Raw genomic sequence first — 22908 nt, forward strand, 5'->3', positions numbered from 1 at the left:
AAGGAACTTGATTGCTTGCCTTGATGGCTTCCTGGCAAACAGCTTGCTTATTCTTGTAGTAGCCAGTCATGCTGACATTTTTATTTTGGGTTTTTCCTGATGACCCTTCTTTTGAAGATGTATCTTCTGTTGCTCTAGCTGTTCCAGGCTGGTTTGCTTGTCCTTGCTAGTGGGAAAGTCCCACCTCATAAGGTTCTGGATGAGACTCAAGATTCTACCTAAAGTCCTATACTCTGCAAAGGCTTTGCAAGAGGCCTATTTCACTGAGCAAGTATTCCAATCAGTTATAGGCTGAAGATGGGCTTACAAGTTTTCTGTAATCATGTTTCCCAACATTCCTTTCTGTCCCACTGAAGTGTCTATTTTATAATAGTAGGCAAGGAAAACCAATATTCATAAGACATCCAAGCATTTTAGTATTGTTTCCCCTCTTCAAACTATGCCGAGATCCCAGTATCACAGAGCCCTGTTGTTCCAAGGTTGAGCATGCATCACTATTTACCTCTGTCCCACTTAGGCCATGCAAACCTATCTCACTGTTCCCCTATCTATCTTGTTCTTCAGCCTCCTCTCCCATCTTGTATTGCCTTCCCCAACATCTGAACTAACCCCCCATCCCCACCCCAACCCTATTATTAAGGTTACCTTCTTGTTGTTGTTGTTAGGTGCCATCGAGCCGGTACCGACCCATAGCAACCTTATGCACAGCAGAATGAAACACTGCCCGATCCTGGGCCAACCTCACTATTGTTGCCACACTTGAGCCCATTGATGCTGCCACTTTGTCAATCCATCCAAAAGCAGGGTTTTCCTGTTTTTCTCTGACCCTCCACCTTACCAAACATGATATCCTTCTCCAATGACTGGTCCCTCCTGACAGTATGTCCGAAGTATGAGAGACGAAGTTTGGCCATCCTGGCCTCTGAGGAACACTCTGGCTGTACTTCTTCCAACACAGATCTGTTGGTTCTTTTGGCAGCCCATGGCACTTTCAATATTCTCCTCCAAAACTATAATTCAAAAGCATCAATTCTTCTACAGTGTTCCTTATTCACTGTCCAGCTTTTGCATGCATGTGGGGTTATTGAAAATACCATGGCTTGGGTCAGGCATATTTTAGTCTTCAAGCTAAGATCTTTGCTCTTCAACACTTTAAAAAAGTGTTACCTTATATTCCATTAATTCTATTAATTCTTACCTCCATTTCAGACAGTCTATTTTATCCTGTAATCTACCTGACCTTCTCACCACCTGGATCTCTGTTCCTCTGTGCTTAACTTCTTTAACACTGTAATTCTTTTGATCATAGACTGACCTCCCAGATCCTCTGTTCTTATAATTTTATTCTGTTCTTGACTTTTCCATTTGTCAATTGAGTTCAGGGTGATGCTGCCACATATAGTATTCTCTGGTTGTTGTCTGTTCTTGTTGGTTATCAGTCCACAGAACTCCCTTTAGGATGTTTTTCATAGCAGGGTTGGCTTTGGAAAAATCCCTTAGCTTCTGTTTATACTGGAATGTTTTGATTACACCTTCGTATTTGATTGGCAGCTTTGCTGAGTAGAGGATTCTTGAATGGCAGTTTTTTTTCTTTCAGGGTTTTATATATGTCTCCCCATTGCCTTTTTGCCTGCATGGTTTTTGTTGAGAAAGCCGAGCTTAATCTAATTTGCTTGCCTTTGTATGTTACACTTCTCTTTTCCCTAGCTGCTTTCAGGATTCTGTCCTTATCTTTGAATTTGAAGAGCTTGATTATTATATGTCTTGGTGATTTTATTTTAGGGTCTATCCTTCCTGGGGTTGGTTGAGCTTCTTGAATGGTTATCTTTTCACTTTTCAGGATGTTAGGGAAATTTTCTTCCAGTAACTCTTCAGCTATCTCTTCTGTGGACTTTTGTGATTCTTCTTGTTCCAGAATGCCGTTAATTCTTAAATTATTCCTCTTCATGTTGTCCAACATGAATCTTAGGCCTTCTTCAGATTTTTTTTTATATATATTTGTGTTTGCTCTTCTATCTTAGTAGTGTTGAGAGATGTATCTTCTATCTCACTAGTTCTGGCTTCTATCTCTTCAATTCTATTCCTTTGCTCTTTCAGTGTATTGTCCATTTCTGATATTCTATTATTAATTGTTTGGACCTCTTTCTGTAGGTTTTGAATTGTTTCCAATGCTGTATCTATCTTATTTGATTGTTCCTGTAGTACTTTCCTGACCTCTTCCTTATTTTTCTCAACTCCATTGTATAGTGTTTTGATACATTTTATAATCATTTTTCTGAATTCCTTCTCAGGCATTTCCAAAGCCTGCTCACCTTCTAGTTTGGAGTCTAGGTCTACCTCCAGTTCATTTGTCTCAGTCACTTTATCTTGTTTCTGGACATGTGCTGATGTGGTCATGTTTCTGTTTTTTGGTCATATTCAGGAGTTATCTGTGGCTTTAATACTTAGATAGGTATGTATTTTGGTATTTTGTATGCTTTCTGATTGCCTCCAGGTAGATGTGATCAGGAAATGGGCTTCCCTTTTCACTCTTTTTCCTGAGAAATATCAAGACGCCACTGTTGGTTGTTGTGATGTAACTCAGGATTTAATTTTTGGCCCATTTCCTTTTTAGTCTGCCGGTCCCGCTCCACAATCCCCGTTCAGGCCTTTTTCCTAGTGAAAAACAGTTCAGTGCTGGCTGTGGCTGTTCTGCCCTGCCGTTTGGTTTTAAGTGGAAACTCTCACTTTAAATTTTGAGGAGATCTGTGCACATGTATAGTAGAACCCTCTAGGGGTGGGGGTGTCCACTCGCTCAGGCACCCCCTCTAGTCACCTGAATGGAGGTTCACAGCCTATGAGAGATCAATGAACAGCTACCCAAAAAAAGACTGTCCACACCTTTATCTCCACGGTTCTATCAGGCATCTATGACTGCTCTGATCCTTCCCCCACTTGCTCTCTCCCAAGATGGTGGCTCTGGGAGTAACTGAGTGTCTTGAATTAGAAAGCAATGGATTTCTTGCTTCTGCTACAAATTCCCCTAGCTCTCAGTCTTCCAACCTTCTAAATATTCCTTTATATGTTGTTCAGAGTTCTGGCACTATCTCCTGAGCCTGCTTGGTCTGGTATTTTGTGTTGTTGTGGATGGAGATCCTCACTGTACTTCTACTCTATCCACCATCTTGTTTGTTGTCTCCTCCCCACCCCACCCCACCCTTTTTTTTCCAACCCTCACAGTCAGTCCTGGTAGTAATTATTCACTGTTGTATCACTGAGTGCTATCCCCATCTCCTTTCATCAGTCCCACCCAGATAGATTGGATACTACTCAGTGGAGATTCTACCTTCCTCCATACCCTCTGGATCTAGGCTCCCACTTGTGAGCTTGTAAGCCAGTCACTTCTTGCCTTTGTAGTCCCTCTTCCCCTCCATTTTGGGTAGCCAATGTCTAAGCTGCCTATCTCTGTCTACCTTGTGTACTGAGTGGGTGATCCTTGGCTGTAATCTTAAAGGAAATAGATCACAGGCTTTTTCTTTCTCAGTACCCCTGGGTGGGTTTGAACCACCAACCTTTACCTTTGTAGCTGACTAGAAATGGTGCCACCCAGAGGCCTTGTAATGATTATGTCTTTATCGTGTGCCATAGAGTGAATTCTGACTCACAACAACCCTATAGAATTGAGTAGAACTGCCCCTTAGTGTTTCTAAGGCTGAAATCTTTATGGAAACAGATCGCTGAAGGAGAGTGTGGGCGTGTGGTGAAGTAGAGGGCCAGCAAGGGTGAGTGAGATCCTGGGTGCACTGTATGGGCACAGTGGCTGTTAGGAAGGACCCAAACCAGCTGGCGATAGTGAGGAAGATGTAAGGCCAGGCATTCTTCCATTCTGTTGTGTATGAACTGGCCCACCATGAATCAGAATCTCTCTGACACTGCATAGTGTACACATAGCTTGCCTATAGTTGTTGTGAAGTGACCTTGAATCAGTTCTGACTGTAGCAACCCTGTATAGGGTCTCCAAAGAGCAGCTGGTGGGTTTGAATCTCCAACCTTGCTGTAGGTTAGTAGTCAAGTGCTTATCTTACAGCACCACACCAGGTTTCCATGCCTATGGCCGATGCTCAATGAATGTTAATCATAAGCACTCAGTTACTTTCTCTTCACTTCCTGATGACCTTAACTTTACAGTGACCTTGGGCGTTATATAAAAGTCCTCTGAACCCACTGTCTCCTCCTCTGTACCAGGAAAATGACACTGATACCTATTAGCCTTGTTCTATGCAAGGTTGGTGGTTCAGACTCACAGGGTGGCTATGAGTCAGAACTGACTCCATGGTACTCACCAACAACATACTTATAATGTGTTTGGTACCTGCCTTTACCTGCATCTTTCCCCAGGTACCCAGGGACTGACCTGCCTTAGAGAACCCTGCCCAGCTGACCCCCAGATGCTCCCATTGTTAGGCATCTCAAGGAGACTGATAAATAGCTGATCCCAGAGATTTACAAAACAATTGCCAATGTGTTTGACAAATTCTTGCTTTATTTTTAATTTTCCATACTGATCAGAATGTAACAGCTGGTGAGATTTGATGATTCCCTTTCAGATCCAGCTGAATGAAGCTGGAATGTGGCTGAGCTCCGCCTGTAGTGCTTGTAGCAGAGTTCACCCTAATGGGTTCAGTTAACATTGTGCACACATGGGATTCAGTAAAGTCTGGCTCAGCAATGGCACACTCGCTCCCAAATACAGATGCTGCCATTAGTGTTAATATGGTGCACGGGATTCAAGAAGATTAAGAGTCTGCTTTCCAAAGGTTAGCTTTTTAAATGCATCAAATCATGACAATTTCATGTATTAACCCTCTGATCCAACCCCTAGCAACCTTGTAGGACTGAGTAGAACTTCTCCCTAAGGTTTCCAAGGCTTTAAAACTTTTTGGGAATAGAAATCATCATCTTTTACCAATGGAGCAGCTGGTGGGTTTGAACCACTGTCCGTACATTTAGCAGCCCAGTGCCTAACCCAGTGTGCCACCAAGCTCCAAGCAAATAAAGCATGATGTTGACATTAGTCATACCCCTCAGTGGTGAAGACTGAGTTACTAATAAGAAAAGGGAAAAACAGGAGTCAGAGGTCAGCATAGACTTGAGATTTTATATGTAAGTATGGAGCCCTATACTTGCTGATACAACCCTGCTTGCTGAAAGTGAAGATGACTTAAAATACTTTCTGATGAAGATCAAAGATCATAGTCTTCACTATGGGTTGCATCTCAATGTAAAGAAAACAAAAATCCTTACCACTGGACCAATAAACAACATCCACATCAATGGAGAAGAGATTGAAGTTGTCAAAGACTTCATTTTGCTTGATCAACCATCAACATTCAAGGTAGCAGCAGTCAAGAAATTAAATGATGTAGTCATTGCTTTAGGCAAATCTGCTGTACAAGACCTCTTTAAAGTATTGAAGAGCAAAGATGTCAGTTTGAGGACTAAGGTGTGCCTGGCCCAAGCCATGGGATTTTCAATCGCCTCTCATGCATGCACAAGTTGGACAGTGAATAAGGAAGACCACAGAAGAATTGATGCTCTTGAGTTATGGTGTTGGAGGAGAATATTGAAAGTGCCATGGGCTGCCAAAAGAACAAACAGATCTGTGTTGGAAGAAGTGCAACCAGAGTGCTCCTTGGAGGCCAGGATGGCCAAACTTTGTCTCTCATACTTGGACATATTTTCGGGAGGGACCAATCACTGGTGAGAAGGATATCATGTTTGGTAAGGTGGAGATCGGAGAAGAAGAGGAAGACCTCCAACAAGTTGAATTGGCAGAGTGGCAGCATCAGTGGGCTCAAGAATAGCAATGATTGTGAGGCTGGCCCAGGATCGGGCAGTATTTAGTTTTGTGCATAGGTAGAGTTATTATGACTTGATGGCACCTAGCTACTACTACTCCTAGTACTAGAGAGTCCTTGTGTGGTGCTGTGGGTTAATGAGCTGGAACGCAAGGTTGGTTTGAATGGCAAGGATGAAGGTTCAGCTCACCAGTTGCCTCTAAGAAACCCTATACAGGGTCACTATAAGTCTGAACCGACTCAACTGCCTGTAACAACAACAGATGTTGTTATTGTTAAGTGCCCTTGACTTCTGAATCATAGTGACCCTGTATAGGGTTTCCAAGGCTGTAAATCTTTGCGGGAACAGACAGTCTGTTCTTTCTCTTGTGGAGTGTCTGGTGGGCTCAAACCTCCCATCTTATGGTTCACAGTCCAGTGCTTATCCTAGAGAGCCACCATGCTCCTTTAGATAAAAACCGAGAAAGAAATCCAAACAACTCCTATTGCTGTTGAATGAATTCTGGCTCATAACAACCCTATAAGACAGAGTAGAATTGCTCCCCAAGTTCGCTGTAAACTGTTTTGGGGAGCAGACATAGTCACCTTTCTCCCTCGGAGCCAACTGGTGGGTTTGAACTACTGACTTTGCGGTTAGCAGCCCAATGCCTAACTCACAGTGCCACCAGGTCTCTTGCTTCATGCATAAATTGGATGTAAATACAATCCCATACTTAAATCCATCCCTTTCCCTAGGGTGTTAATGAGAACTTTGGGATTATGGTCTGTTTTATTTCACAAATGACTTCTTGTCCCCACGTAGTTCTTTGGAGCTTTGTCAGGGCAAACCAAAACACTGGCAGTACTGAATGGAAAAGTATGAGTGTTACGACTGGGACCTTCCCTCATGGTATTTTTGTCATTGTCACCAGCACCCCCTGTCTTGGTGCATCTGCTACTTCAATCCTCAGTCTGATTGACAAGGAAATGGGTAATGGTGTAGGTGACCATAGCTTACAATACAAGATGTAGGCTGTCTGCTAGCCACATGAAAAGGTAACGCTAGTAGCCCGAGCTGAACCCTTTCTCCAAGGGCTTGTCTGTAACAGTTTATGTAGATCCTGTTTGCTGTGAAGCTTGTCCTGCCCTAGTGTGGATCCTGATTCATGGCGCCCCCCATGTGTGTTAGAGAAGAACTGTGCTCCACAGAGTTTCCAACAGCTCTGCTTGTTAGAAGTAGATCACCAAGCCTTTCTTCTGAAGTACTTGGATGGTTTGAACTGTCAGCCTTTTGATTGGTTGCTGAGCTCTTGATATTTCTGTCATTCAGGGACTCTTGCATCTTCCTTATACCATTGAGTCAGTTCAGAGTCATTGTGACTTCACAGGACAAAATACCCTTAACTGCCCCATAAGGTTTCCCAGGCTGTAATCTTTATAGGAGGATTACTCCAGGTCTATTCTCCTTGCCAAACCACAACCACAATGAGACCAAACCTCCAACCTTTTGTGTAGCAGCCAAGTGCTGAATCATTGTACCACTAGGGCTCTCTCCATCTTCACTGTTGTTGCTAAGTACCATTGAGTCAGTTCCAACTCACAGCTGCTCTGTATGGCTTTCCAATAAGTGACTGGTGGATTTGAACACCTGAACTTTCAGTTTGCAGTCCAGTGCCACATTAAGACTGCATTTCATGGAAGTGTGATCAGATAACTAACTTTAAGTGGCTACAATTAACCAGGCAAATCTAAACACTGCAAATAGATGATTTCATTCAATCTCAAAAACACCCTTCTTGGCATGGATGGGATGACCAAGATACCCATTTTCCAGGAGTGAAAACTGAGGCTCAGAGAGTTTGAGTACATTGCTCATAAGATCGCAAAGCCAGTAGTTGGTAAAATACAAATACATCCCCGGATAAAGTGGCATCTGAGAGTGTATTTTACAATAGCTCCCAGTGAACCATCTCTCACTTCCACTCTGCTCCTCACCCTGTGGATAGTTCTCCCAAAATGCCAGTGGGTCTTCAGATTCCCTTGCTGCTGATGTCACTGCTATTGAGTTGGACCCAGCTTACAGTGACCACATGCACTAACCAATGAAACTTACCCTGGTCCTGCACCATTTTTATAATTGTTGGGGTTCTGGAGTCTATAGCTGTGGCTGTAGGGGACTCATCTCCCATGACTACAACCAAAAGCCAAACCTGCTGCCATCAACTCAATTCCATCACATAGATTTCCAGAGCTGTGCATCTTTCTGGGAGTGGACAGCTTCATCATTCTCCCACTGAGAGACTAGTGGGCTTGAGCTGCTAGACCTGGAGTTAGCAGTCCAGTGTGTACCCCCCAGCACCACCAGAACTCCTTTTCGGCACTCCATCAGACCCTATTCTATTATGATTTAGACAGTTTTCATTGAGTCATTTTTTAGAAGTGGATTGCCAAGTCTTTCTTCCTAGTCTGTGAGTTCTGCTGGGACCTGCCATGCTGAGTGACCCTGCTAAAAAGTAGGTGTGGTATCGCGTCCAGCATCACAGCAATGTGCAAGGAGCCTGTGTGAGAACACACTGACAGATGGGTGGGTGTTTTCCCTAATCTTTCATTAAGCGGAAGTTTTTTCTAATACTTCACGCTTCCCTTCTCTGACTGCTGAACAAACACAACCTGATTACTTTCCATGAGTCAGCTCAGTTGTCATTTTTACCATATATACTTCCTGCTCACCTGCCCCCCGATTCAGGATGCATTGCTCCCCTCTTTGTGTGCTCAGGAGCTATCTTGCCGTGCCTTCTATATGCTATTATTAATGTGAGCTCCTTTAGAAAGTGGAATGGCCCATTCAGCTCTGCATCTGTAATGCTACCCTGCATCTCGCCATGATGGTTCTCATGAAATGGAAGCTCTAAAAACTGCCAAATAAATTAACGATGCACAAATTAAAATGCACAAAAGTGACCTCTGTTCATTCCCTTTTAAAATCATCCACTCTGTCTGAATCGTCATTGAAAATACCTTGACTACGACAGCTAGAACCTCTGGACACATTGGGATGTAGTTCGTTTCTCTCTATTTTTTTCTTTCTGCTTTTAATTTGAGCTGGGGACTTAGTTAAGGTCCCTACATATTTCAAATCTGAAAGAAATTATGCACACCCAGGCTCTAAACCCAGGTGGAATAACTCAGAGGTTCATATGCATACATTCTGCCTTTTTTGATGTGTATCATGTGACATCAAAGGAGGTAGACTTGGGAGGAAAATGAGTGCTTTTTTTTCCGATTGCCTAGCTGCTATTTTTCGTATTTTGTAAGGTTTTTATTGTGGACTGAGTGAAAGTTTATAGGGCAGATCATCAGTTTTACATTCAACAAATCATACACCTTGTTTCATTACAATGATTAGAATCCCCTCCATGTACCATCAGTTAACAGTATTTTTCTCTATTCACTTGAGCTCTTCTTTTTTTTAAACACTCAGGCATATATAATAATTTACACCTCCAAAGGGCACTTTCTGCAAGTCTGCCTCCTGGCCATCTGCTTCTAGTCCCTCTCTTCCCATGAATCTAGAGTCCTCAGCTGCTCTCTCTCTCCATGTCCCCATCTCTGCCTCCATCTCTGGTGTCAATACTTCTCTGGATACGGTCCTGCATTCCTCCTGTGTTCTTCTTCCTTGATGGTCCTAGGATCCTCTGTTTATGGACTGCAAGGTTAACTACTCCCCTGTTTTTGTTACAAAAAACTTCTACCTTTACAATTGTGACAGTCACAATTAGTCATGATAACAATTATTCACTATTGAATCGTAAGAATCTTATCCCCATCTCTTTTTACCAGACCCATCTAGACAAGATGAAAATTATTCAGTGGGGACTCTTTCTTCCCTCATACACTATTAAACTAAACTCCCTCCTGAAACCTTGTAAGCCAGTCAGTTCATGCCTTTATCGCCCCCTCATTTAGATATCTAAGTTGCCCATCCCTATCTACCCTGTACACAGAGCGGATAGCATTGATACTTGATTTGAAGACTCTTTCCCTCTCTGTTGGTATTTAGAGATACTACCTCCATGAGTCTTGGTATGGTGCTGTGGGCTAATGCATCGGACTGTAAAATTGTTTGAACTACAAGGTTGGTGATTCAAGCTCACCAGCTGCTCCTTGGAAACTCCATATAGGGTCGCTATGGGTTGGAATCGACTAGATGGCACTTAGGAACAACAACAAACCTCCATGAATATAGGTCAAGTTCATCAAATGATAGCAATGTACCCATGTTTCCTTTATCAAAAATTGTTTTGTTCCTTTTTTACTCTATCTCTAGTGGAGTTCTGATCATCAAGCCATCTAGGCTAGGTCAAGTGGGTACTCTCTGCAACTTTGGGTGTTCTTGTGCATCTCCCCTCACTTCATATCAGTGGGATGCTTCACTCTCAGCTCTAACCCTCTATGGCTATGTCCTTGTCCATGGGCTCAGGTGTCCGCAGGTCTCGCCACACTTTGGACCAACTAGCCCTTCCTCTTCTCTCTCTCATCTCCAGGTAAATGGGAGTCTATGGAACGTGGTTGAACTCAGCCCATTTCTTCATTGCTGCGTTTCCCCCTCTTTCACTCACCAGTAGACCAATGTAGTCGTCAGCAAGTTTACATGCCTGCTCATGTGTTCCCTTTGAGTTACAGTCTTCGAGGGGGGTTTGTCCTTGTCTAGCTACTATTTTGCATTATCAATATTAAAGCCTAAACCAAACTCCTTTCCACTGAATTGATTTTGACTCATAATAATCCTATATAGCCTCAACTTTCTCCAGAGGAGTAGGTGGTGGGTTTGAACTGTTGACCTTGTGGTTAGCAGCCTAGTACTTTTCCTACAACACTGCTGTTTACTTATTAACCCCACACAAATCCACTGCAATCAACTTGATTCTGACGCATAGCAACCTTATAAAGTGGTATGGAAAATTAAATGATTATTGCTAATACAGTACTTCTCTGATTTCCATGAAAGGAATAGTAAGAGGATAAGTTTTCTGAGGTCTGAGTGAAAGCAAATCTCACATCATGTTGCCATAATAATACAGGAAGTGAACTAGTGTATCCGGGAACTTAGTAAGCTCTCTGTCAACATTCGTTTTCTGCTTCTACCCCATTCTATCTCAGCTCAAAACATGAACTCATAATACTATGCTTTTGGTAATAAAAGTTGTTAATGTTTATCAACAAGTGCACTCATTTAAAGCACATCTTTTGTGTATGTGTTTGATGACACAGATTTTTCTCTTTTACTTGTATCATACTTTCTCAGTAAGCGGAAACTCCTATTTCTGGCTCTAACTCTAAGCTATGGTGCCCTGGTGGCACAAGGGTTAAGCATTCACCAGCTCACATTGGCGGTTTGAATCTACCCAGTGGCTCCACAGGAATCGACCTGGTGATGTATTCTTGTAAAGATCACATAGCCTAGGACACTTTATGGGATAGTTCCATTCCTATAGGGTCACATGAATCAACTTCAATTCCATAGGGTACAACAACAACAATAAATATATAGGAAACAAAACAAAAACAAAAATGTGTATTTTCTAGTCTTCACATATATAGTTCAATGACTTTTTATTTGTCTTGTTCAACCATCAGTATTAATGCTGCCTGAATTTTTCACTTACCTTTGACACATGCTCTTCCGATTCCTCTTGTTGTTGTTAAGTTCCATTGAGTTAAGCTATCCATATACATTCATTCATTCATTTAATACTCAGAGCAATCCTGTGATGGAGATACTGCTGATGACTTGGCTAGGAGAAGAGACAGAGGTTCAGAGAGGTCAGTAAATGTCTCCATGTCAAACACAGAGAAAAATCAGAACCCTAGCGTAGTGGTTGCATATCGGGCTGCGAACCTTAAGGTCAGCAGTTCGAAACTACCAGCTGCTCCGTGGGAGAAAGATGAGGCTTTCTACTCCCGTAAGGATTTACACCCTTGGAAACCCTGTACAGGGTCACTATTGGTCAGAACTGACTCGACGGCACTTAACAACAACAAAAACAAGTGTTGTTTGCTGTAAGTGTCAGGTTATTATCTTGCGTGACAACACTGGAGCTGCAGGTATTTTGCCTGGAGATTTCCAATCTTCCTGGGATTGTGTTCCTGGTGTTTATTTATTTGGAAATTTGCCATAAAGAAAATATCACCGAAAATAAACACTGAAAATAAACAGGCTTGAGTTCCCCCATCAAAGACATCAATCACTTTTGATGGTGACCCAATGTGACCTTCTGAACCCTAGCCAAACTTTTCCTGACCCGGGTCCAGTTTGATGACTTTCTTCTCTCCTGCATAGAGGAATTGAGTGTATTGAGCCAGCGTTCTGCCTAGGTAGATTTTCTTGGTTTCATTGCCTTTACTTTTTCCAGGATACTATACAAAATGGCTAGTCCATTCTTTGTTGAGCATGAAGGATTGGCTACCAGAAATTTCCTGTCATCTTCTGAAATCCATTGAGTTTCTTTTAAAATTAGATACTCTCTTCCATCCAGCTGGATGGATTTTCTGTATTTGTTTTCCTTGGGACAGGGGAAGCACAGTATACCATGGGGGCTTCAAAAAGTTCATGGACAAATTCCATGAACTTGTTGTCCCTTGTTTTCTACGTAGGTTTTGAATCTAGATGTTGTTGTTGTTAGGTGCCAACAAGTCAGTTCCTACTCATAGAGACTCTGTACTGGGTTTCCAGGGCTGCAAATCTTCCTGGGAGCAGAAAGTCTCATCTTTCTCCCACATTGGTTCTAGACAGGATATGAAATGTACACACATTTCCAGAGTACTTTGCTGATGCGCTTGTTCATTGTCCCTTTTTGGAGGCTGCACATGAACCAATCTATCTGACTCCTGAGAAACTATGAAGCAATGAAAAGAAAAACATTTTTTTTTTTTTTTTTTTAAATACAGATGGTGCAAACTCCTCCTGGGCAAAGAAGGAAACGGAGGCACACAGAGAGTTAAATAACATCACCTGTTGCTGTGGAGTCGACTCTAACTTTTGGGAACCCCATGTGTGTCCGAGTAGAACTATGTTCCACAAGGTTTTCAATGGCTGGTTGTTCTGATTAGTTTGCCAGGCCTTTCTTTTGAGGCACCTCTAGATGGAATAAAACCTCCAGCCTTTCAGTTATCACCTGACTGCAGCAATGATTTGCACCATCCAATAACTACTAAGTAACCTAGTCAAGGTGAAACAGCTAGTCAGTAACAAGATTCAGATTGTTTTATAGAGATTAATTTAGGGGAAACATTTTGAAGCCTTATATATTTCCAGACACAATGTCTGGATGCAATATTCTGTGACTTATGTAGCAATGCATCTTTGAAAAGCAACATCAGTGACATAGAGAAAAGCATGCAGGATAAGCTGTCATTGTCGTTCAGTGCTGCTGAGTTGGTTCCGACTCACAGAGACCCTGTATAGGGTTTCTGAGGAGCAGCTGGTGAGTCTGAACTGCAGAGTTTGTGATTGAAACCAAACTTGTGTCAAATGCCTATCCTACGGCACCACACCACGTCTCTATGATGAGCTAGGACATGTCATATATATTTTTTATTGTGGTCCCAATGAGTTGGGAGCAGTCCCTAGCCACCATAATTGCACCGAGATCTGATGCTTCCCAGCCTTAATCATAAACCAACCCAATCAGGCTCCAACCCTGTCTTGATGAACTTACTATTTCCTGGAGATTGCAGTCTTGGCATGATGAGACCAACTTGAATTTTCTGTGTAATTGCGAGACCTTCCTTAGGTTGAAATGAATTCCGATAAACATATCATCTCTGAGAAGAAAACATGCCCATATTACATAGGTTCATTCCTATCACTTTAGTGCCATATTTATTCTGAAACTTCATCCCTGCTCTGAATTTAATAAAGTAATAAGGTGTTTCCATATTAAATAGAACTAAAATAGAAAGAGACCCACAGAGTCGAGGATGGGTTCCTTATTATTATTATTATTGATATTACTGGTAAATTTTTCTTCTCCATCAGAAAGAGAGGACTGCTTATAAGTTTCCTGTCTTTTATAGAACCGTAAGTTATGAAGCCCCAAAAGTAAGTGTTCTCAGTGGTATAAATAAAGCAGTAATCTGAGCAAATATATCATACTATGTACAAAGAGGTTTTTCTTTCTTTCATTTTGGATTTCCCCCCTGTCTCTTTCTCTCTCTTTGGCTGTATGCTGCTGAGTATTGTTGACACATTAATCTTGGTAATAGAAATGGAAAGCTACTTTTCATTGAGAACGAGATTCAAAAGAAAAGATGAATAATGAACCAAAGTGTCATGCTTTTCCAATGATGTACTTTGTATCCCAGCTCCATAAATCTGTCTATATAACTACCTCTACACCACTCGTCTGTCAGTGTGTTCTACTATGGTGACTTGTATGTTGATACAGTGGTGGTGCTATACGGCCGGCATTTTAAACACCAGCAGGGTCACCCATAGTGGGCAGGTTTCAGTGGTGCTTCCAGACTAAGAGAGACTAGGAAGAAGGCAAGGCTACATCGGAACCGTTAGCCACTGAAAACCTTATGAAAAGGAGGGGTCATTATCAGATATAGTGCCAGAAGATGAGCCCCTCAGGTTGGAGGGCTCTCAAACTATGACTGGGGAGGAGCTGCCTCCTCAAAGCAAAGTTGACCCTGAAGATGCAAATGGAATAAAGCTTTCGGCACCTTCATTTGTTGATGGGACACAACTCAAATAAGAAGAAACAGCTGTAAAGATCCATTAATAATTAAAACATGGAATGCACTAAGTATTAATCTAGGAAAACTGGAAGTTGCCAAAAATGAAACAGAACACATACAAATCAATATCCTAGGCATTAGTGAGTTGAAATGGACTGGTATTAGCCAATTTGAATCTGACAATCTTATGGCTTACTATGCCACGAATGACAAATTTAAGAGGAATGGCATAGCATTCATCATCAAAAAGATCATTTTAAGATCTATCTTGAAGAATAGTGCTGTCTGTGAACAAAGAACATCCATCTGACAACAAGGAGGAGCAGTTAATACCACTATTATTTGAATTTACTCCCAACCACTAAAGCCAGTGTTAATTATATTAAAGAATGCTACCAACTTTTTCAGTCTGAAATTGATCACACATGCAATTAAGATGTATTGAAAACTACTGGTGAATGGAATGTGACATTGGAAACAAAGAGTAAGGATCCATAGTTGGAAATTATTGTGACCTTGGTGATAGGAACAATGCTGGAGATCACATGATAGAATTTTGAAAGACCAATAACTTCTTCATTGCAAATACCTTTTTTAAAACAGCATAAAAGGCACATATCTACATGGACATAACCAGATGGGATACACAGCAATAAAATTTACTACATCTGTGGGAAGAGACGGTGGAAGAGCTCAATATCATCAATAAAGCCTGGGGCAGACTGCGGAACAGACCATCAACTAGTTGGCTGAAACTGAAGAATATTAAAACAAGTCCATAAGAGACAAAATATGACCTAGAACATATCCCAGATGAATTTAGAGACTATCTCAAGAACAGATGGGATGCATTTGACACCAGTGACTGCAGACCAGAAGATTTGTGTGATGGCATCAAGAAAATCATGCAGGAAGAAAGCAAAAGGTCATTAAAAAGATAAGAAAGAAAGAAAAGATCGAAATGGATGTCAGAAGAGAGTCTGAAAATTGTTCTCCAGTGTAGAGCTGCTAAAGCAAATGGAAGAAATGAGGAGGTAAAAGAGCTGAACAGAAAAATTCAAAGGACAGCTCAAGAAGACAAAGTATTATAATGAAATGTGCAAAGACCTGGAGTTAGAAAACCAAAGGTGAAGATTACACTTAGCATTTCTCAAGCTGAGGGAACTGAAGAAAAAAATCAAGCCTCGACTTGAAATATTGAAGGATTGTATGGTCAAAATATTGAATGATGCGGAAAGAATCGAAAGAATATGGAAGGAACATTTGGTACAGTCACGGTCCCATAAGAAATGGCCATATCCATCTATTTCAGGAGCTTGCATACAATCAAGAACCCATAGTACTGATGGAAGAAGTCCTAGCTACACTGAAGTCATTGGAGAAAAACAAGGCTTCAGGAACTGACAAAATATGAATTGATATCTTTCAACAAACCGATGAAGTACTGGAAGCACTCACTCATCTATGTCAAGAAATTTTCATACAGCTACCTGGCCAACTGATTGGAAGAGATTCCTATGTGTCCCTTCCAAAGAGAGGTGACCCAGCAGCATGCAGAAATCAAGAGCTTGTGGTGTGGTGCTGTGGGCTAATGCGTCAGACTGCAAAGTCATTTGAACTGCAAGGTCAGTGGTTCAAGCTTACCAGCTGCTCCTTGGAAACCCTATACAGGGTCGTTATGGGTCAGAATTGACTCTATGGCACTTAACAACAACAACAACATATCATTAATATCACATGCAAGTAAAATTTTGCTGAAGATAATTAATATAAACATCTGCAACAGTACATAAACAAGGAACTACTAGAAATCCAAGCCAGATTCAGATTCAGATGTGTAATGAACGCTGTCATTGCAAATGTGAGATGGACCTTAACCAAAAGCAAAGAATATCAGGAAAATATTTACCTGTGCTTTATTGACAACATAAGAGCTTTCAACTGTGTGGATCATGACAAGCTATGAGTAACCTTATGAAGAAGGAGTATTCCGTAACACTTAATGTGCTCATGAGGAACCTGTACAGAGACCAAGAGGCAGTTGCTCAAAAAGAACAAGGGGACACTGAATAGTTTAAAATGAGGCAAGGTGTGCAGTAGAGTTGTATTCTTTTGCCATGCTTTTTTCAGTCTGTATTCTGAGCAAATAATCTGAGAATCTGAATTATATTGAAGAAAAACATGGCATTAGGATTGGAAGGAGACTCATTAACAACCTGCAATATGTAGATAATACAACTTTGTTCACTGAAAGTGAAAAAAAAAAATTAAATACTTACTGATGAATATCAAAGATCACAGCCTTCAGTATGAATTTCCCCCCAGTGTAAAAAAAAAAAAAAAAAAAAAAAACCTCACAACTGAACCAAGAGATGACATCATATTAAATGGAGAGAAGACTGAAGTTGTCAAAGAGTTCATTTTGTTGAATCGACTATCAACACTCATGGAAGCAGCAGTCAGGAAATCAAATAACATATTGCATTAGGCAAATCTGCTGCACAAGACCACTTGCACAAGACCTCTTTAAAGTGTTCAGGAGTAAAGGCATCAGATTGAAGACTAAGGTGAACCTGACCCAAGCTGTGGTATATATGTGATAGCCTCATATGCATGTGATAGCCTCATATGCATGTGAAAGTTGAACAACGAGTCAGAAAGACCATAGAACTGATGCATTTGAGTTATTTATTGTGTTTAGAAGAATATTTAAAATATCATGGAATACCAGAAGAACAAACAAATCTGTGTTGGAAGAAGTACAACCAGAATGCTCCTTAAAAGTCAAGATGGCCAGACTTCATGTCTCATACTTCAGACATATTATCAGGAGGGACCAGTCTTGGAGAAGGACATCATGTTTGGTAAAGTGGAGGGTCGGAGAAAATGAGGAAGACTCCCAACAAGATGGATTGGCACAGTGGCAGCAGACATGGGCTCAGGCATAGAAACAATGATGTTGATGGTACAGAACTGGCAGTGTTTAGTTCTGTTGTGACCAGGGTCGTTGTAATTCAAAGCAGAATCGATGGCACCTAACAACATGAATGAGATCCAAGTGTGGACCAACCTAGTTCCAGGAACTAATGGTTATATTCAGTACATAGGAGCTGGTGACAATTTGCTGGACTGCCTCATTCCTCAATTGTGAAAGGAGATCATGAGCCATGTCTGTTGTAATGTGAAAGGGGTATTTTCATCTTCTGATGAGCTTTGTTCATTGACGATGATGAACTGAGTCCTCTAACAGCGTGTGTGGTCTTAAACAATAGAGACATTGTCTCCCAGTTCTGGATGGCCAAAGAACAAATCCAGGAAGTTGGTAGAGTTATGATCCCTCTGGAAGCTTAGGGGACGATTCTTCTCTGGCATATAGCTGAGCCAGTCTCCATCCCCAAATGTATCTTGTGTGTTTCTTCTCCTCTTTTACAAGGACACCAATCCAATTACATTGGGATTTAGCCCACATCTCGGTGTGACATCCTATGAACAGAAATTATGTTCCCTTCAAAGACCCTAGTTCCAATCAAGGTCACCTTGCTAGGTTCTAAAGATGAGGACTTCAGCATACAGTTAATTTAGTCATGCAGAGGGGTACCACTATTCATTCAATAACACTGATTCCCAGTCAGAAATTCATTTCCTGTTTTTTGTTTTTAATTTTTATTCTACTTAAGAATCTGTCTGAAGGCAAAAGCATCTTCCCTTTGACTGACTGACCCTGTCTTTTCACTGTGATCCCTCTAAGGATATGCATAGGACATAGAAAACCTTCAACAGTGGACATGTGGAATTCTCTAGGTCATGGTGTGACTGGCAAAGGGAACACTTCCAGGAATCTTGTGTGTAGTGTTGGCACCTACCCTTGCTTTCCTTCTGTTATTGATGACTTTCATTTTGATCTTCACCAAAAAAAACAAAACAAAACAAAAAAAACAACCACCCAAATCTGAATTAGTCAATATCACTATTTTAAGGAAAAAAAAAAAAAAAAGAAAAGAAAGAGAGAGAGAGGCTTACTAAATATTGGCTGAAAGTATGAACTTTAGAATCCTACAGAAGTGGGTTTGGATCCTGGCTTTGCTACATCTAGTTTTTTCAGGTTCTTAAATGCCTGGACTCAGGACAACTGAGGTGAAATAAGTTGTTGTGGGTGATGGAAAAGGTTGAAGCCCTGGCTGTTAACTGTGAGATTTGGAGGTATGAGTTCACTGAGAGGTGCCTTGGGGAAAGCAAAACAAAACAAGAAAGACTTGTCAATATAGAGAAGAAAAATCAGCCTCTGAAAACCCCTGTGGAGCCTAGTTCTCCTTTGACACAAATGGGGCCACCGTGATTTGGAATCAGTTAAATGGCAGCATATTGTTGTTTTCCCTTCTGGATTTGCAGTTAGGGATGACGCCACTCTGATCCCAGCTGAAGGCAAACACCTCTGTCCCCTCCCTACCCTGAGAAGGTTTTAATGTCACAGAGATGGAAAAGAAACACAAACACAAACAAAAGCAGGTCTCAAATGTCTATTCCCTGTAAAAGGTGTCACTGCATGTTTTGAATTCAATGTCCTGTCTTATGTACTTGGATTGAATAGGAAGCACCACATAAACCCACCTTGAAATCTCTGTAGGCGTCCCTCCCCCTTTTAGACTGGGCCTCCCCAGTGTCGAGATCAGAAATAAAAAGAACAAGCTGCCTGTGCCATCCAGCACAGCCTGTTAGTTCTCGTGGGCTCAAATACAATTTCTCTGAGCAGGCTGACGTCCCTCTGGCTTCCCCGGCCTTGAATCTGAGCCTGGACGATCCCATCTGAGTACACAGACACGCATCCCTTTGACAGACAGTGCAAATTAAAAGATCCGGCGCGGCCCAGGAGCCAGGGACCCCAACTTGCCCCTTGGGTTTTCATTTACAGTTAGACGCTGCAGATGCAATTATTGCTGACAGAGACGCCAGGGCCAGTGGCAGAGATGGGGTGACAGGAGTCTCATGCCACAGCGTAATTGGGAGGATTATTTTTAATCAGAACATACCCTACAGCCCAAACATTAGAAATCTCCTGTAAGGCCAAGACAGGAAATTAAACACACCAACAATAACCTCACGGGGCTGTGTGTGGGGTGTCATATTGTTAGTCTCTCGGAGGTCCCTGGGACTTAGGGGGAGAGTTAGCTTCCTCTGGGAGGGAGGGCTGGGAAGAGCCTTTTCTTGGAGCATTCAGAGACCCCAAGCCCTCGTTGTGTGTGTCAGCACAGCCAAATCGCATGCAGCTGGTGATTATTGCATGTAATCAGTATGACACGCTGCATAGGAGCCTTGCAGTCCCAGCTACAACTGCATCTCAGGCATAAAGGAGTCTCCGTATGCATACTCTGTTGTTAGGAGATGGCTCTGTGGTAAAGCACTTAGCTGGTTACAGGAAGGTTGGCTGTTCAAACCCACCCAATGGCTCCATGAGACAAAGACCTGGTAATCTGCTCCCATAAAGATCACCGCCACACCATGGCCACGGGCAGCTCTGCTCCATCATGGGGCAGGGACGGGGGTGCAATCACATGGAATTGACTTGACAACAGCATGGGTTATGGACTGTGTTGGTTATAGGCATTCCTGAAGTAGCCCTCTGTATTATCTTACCTTGTTGTTGTTGTTGTTGTGAAGTGCTGTTGAGTCGATGCCGATCCATAGTGACCCTGTATAGGGTTTTCAAGGAGCAGCTGGTGAGCTTGAACCACCAACTTTGCAGTTCAAATGACTTTGCAGTCCGACATATTAGCCCACAGAGCCATACCAGGACTCTTACATTATGTGGCAACAATTTACAAAGTACTTTACTACTTTGTTTATTAGATGGACTATGTTTAATCAAGTGGGCATTGCTCTTGGCTGTTTGGTTTGATACATTGTTACCTGTGCCAGCTACTTAACTTGAGTGATCCTTGCATCAGCCCTTATAAGGGAGCATTGGTGAGGATAACTGCCATCCGTTCAACACTGACTCACATCTACCAGATGAAACATTGCCCGGTCCTGGATCATCCTCACAATCACCAGCATGGCAGGTCCATCACTGGAGCTATGGTTCTCATTCATCTCACTGAGACCCTCCCTGGTTTTTGCTGGTCCTGTACTTCATCAAATGTGATGTCCTCCTCTCTTGACTGATCCCTCCCAATGATGTGTCTAGACAAGCCAGTCAATGTTCTGTTGAGATCCACTGGGCTTTTGTCCACAGATGTCAATGTTCTGTTAAGATCCATTTTTTTTTTAATGCTTTATTGTGAATTATGTGATACTTTACATGGGAGGACATCAGCTTCACACTGATCCCGTCGTATATCATTTCTTTGTCATGGTTACAATCCCCTCCATGCATCATCCATTGCCCCCCTGTGAGATGACCGCACACAGCCCCTCTCCCTCTCCAGGTCCAAAGTCCCCAGCAGCTCCATTTCCCCACATCATCATCTCTGCCTCCATCCCTGGCATCCCTGACTGTTTCTCTGGGTAGGGTTCAGTTCTCTGCTCTTCTCACTTGATGGTCCCAGGGACCTCCACATCTAGACTGCAAAGTTAATCACTCCCCTCCCTTTGCCACAAAATATCTACCTTTACATTTCCAGCCCTTACAGTCAGTCCTGATAACAATTATTCACTATTGCATCGCAAGAGACCTATCCGCATCTCCTTTCATGACCCCCAACTAGACAGATTGGATACTACTCAGTGGAGATTCTACCTTGTTCCATGTCTTCTGGATCTAGGTTCCTTCTTGACAGCTTGTAAGCCAGTCACTTCTTGCCTCTGTAGCTTCCCCATTCTGGGTAGCCAATGTCCAAGTTGCCCATCCCTGTCCTCTCCATGTGTGCAGGGGGTGGGAATGATCCTCGAGATCCATTGGGTTTTTGTCCATACATAGATCTCAAGGTTCTCTTGAGATGCATGGGGCTATTGTTGGCTCATTTTCAGAAGTTGATCACCAGGTTCTTCTTCCTAGTCTCTTACTTTGGAAATTCCACTGAACCCTATCTACTGTGTAAGTAACCCTGCTGCTATTTGGAATACCAGCAGCATAGCATCCAGCATTCCAGGCATACGTGAACCACCACAGTACAACACACAGAAACAATAGGTCCATGTTCACCAGACAGTTAATGAAGAAGCAGAACCCCAGGCAGAAGAAACTACCAGCAGACAGGCATGGTGATGTTAGGGAGCCTGGAGCTCTCCAGGAGAAAAACCAGGCTATCTGATCCCATACAGATTGACATCTCCAAAACCTTAATGAGCAGGTCTACTCTGTCCTATAGAGTGGCGGTGGGTTGGAATCAGCTTGATAGCAGTAGGTTGGTTAGTGTTGGCTGGGGAATTCCATGTAAGTGTAGAAATCCTGAGTCTTGAGTTTGGGGAAATATCTGTCTCTTTTTGAGGGAACACGCAACACTTATGCTGGGAGACGAGAAATCTCAGGTAGTGGTGAGTTGGAATGCAGGAAGAAATGAAGCTTGCCTTTGCTGCAAGCTGGCTCATCTTGGAAATAAACTACCTGTTGGCACATTGAATCTGAGTCCAGAACTTGGGGCACTGAGAGCCTGCAGTCTCTCACAACCAAGTGTGACTAATGAGATGACCCACCTCCAAACAGGGCCATTGGTCAGCAGCCCCATGCCCAGTGGCCAGGAGTCTCTGGACTCCCTGAGGAAGGGTCTCTCATGCTGGCTTCCTGTCCTCCCTACATCCCGTATGTGAGCTACACTAAGCTCTCCAAATTCCATGTGGGCACCAAATCACACATAATGACTCTGCCATGCGCCTGACTGTGCTGTTCCGTGCCAGCTGCTGATGTGGCTCTACACGCCTGCCCAGGGCTGCTACACTCCAGCCTCAACAGATGGTAAACATGTACCAACACTATATGAGGGGTTGCAGGTTGGGGTCCCCTGACGTGCCTTGGAAGAAAGACCTGACCATCTACACCTGAAAAACCAGTCATTCACAATCCTGTAGAACCTGGTTTTACTCTGACACTGGCTGAGGTGAGGAACTCTACAAAGCTTGGAGACAGTGCAGTTGGTCACGGATAGTCAGGTGGACTTGCACAGCTGGCCTTGGGCTGGTATGGAATGCCCCTTGTTGTTGTCAGGTGACGTTGAGTCGAAACCGACTCATAGCGACCCCATGAACAGCAGAATGAAACAATGTCCAATCCTGGGCCAACCTCACTACCGCCGCCACACTTGACGCCATCAAGGATGCCACCTGGCCAATCCATCTCATTGGGGGTCTTCCTCTTTTTCTCTGACCCTCCATTTTACCCAGCATGACATCCTTTTCCAGCGACTGTTCCCTCCTTACA

This window comes from Chrysochloris asiatica, unplaced genomic scaffold, assembly GCF_000296735.1.
Source record: "Chrysochloris asiatica unplaced genomic scaffold, ChrAsi1.0 scaffold00305, whole genome shotgun sequence".
Lineage (NCBI taxonomy): Eukaryota > Metazoa > Chordata > Mammalia > Afrosoricida > Chrysochloridae > Chrysochloris > Chrysochloris asiatica.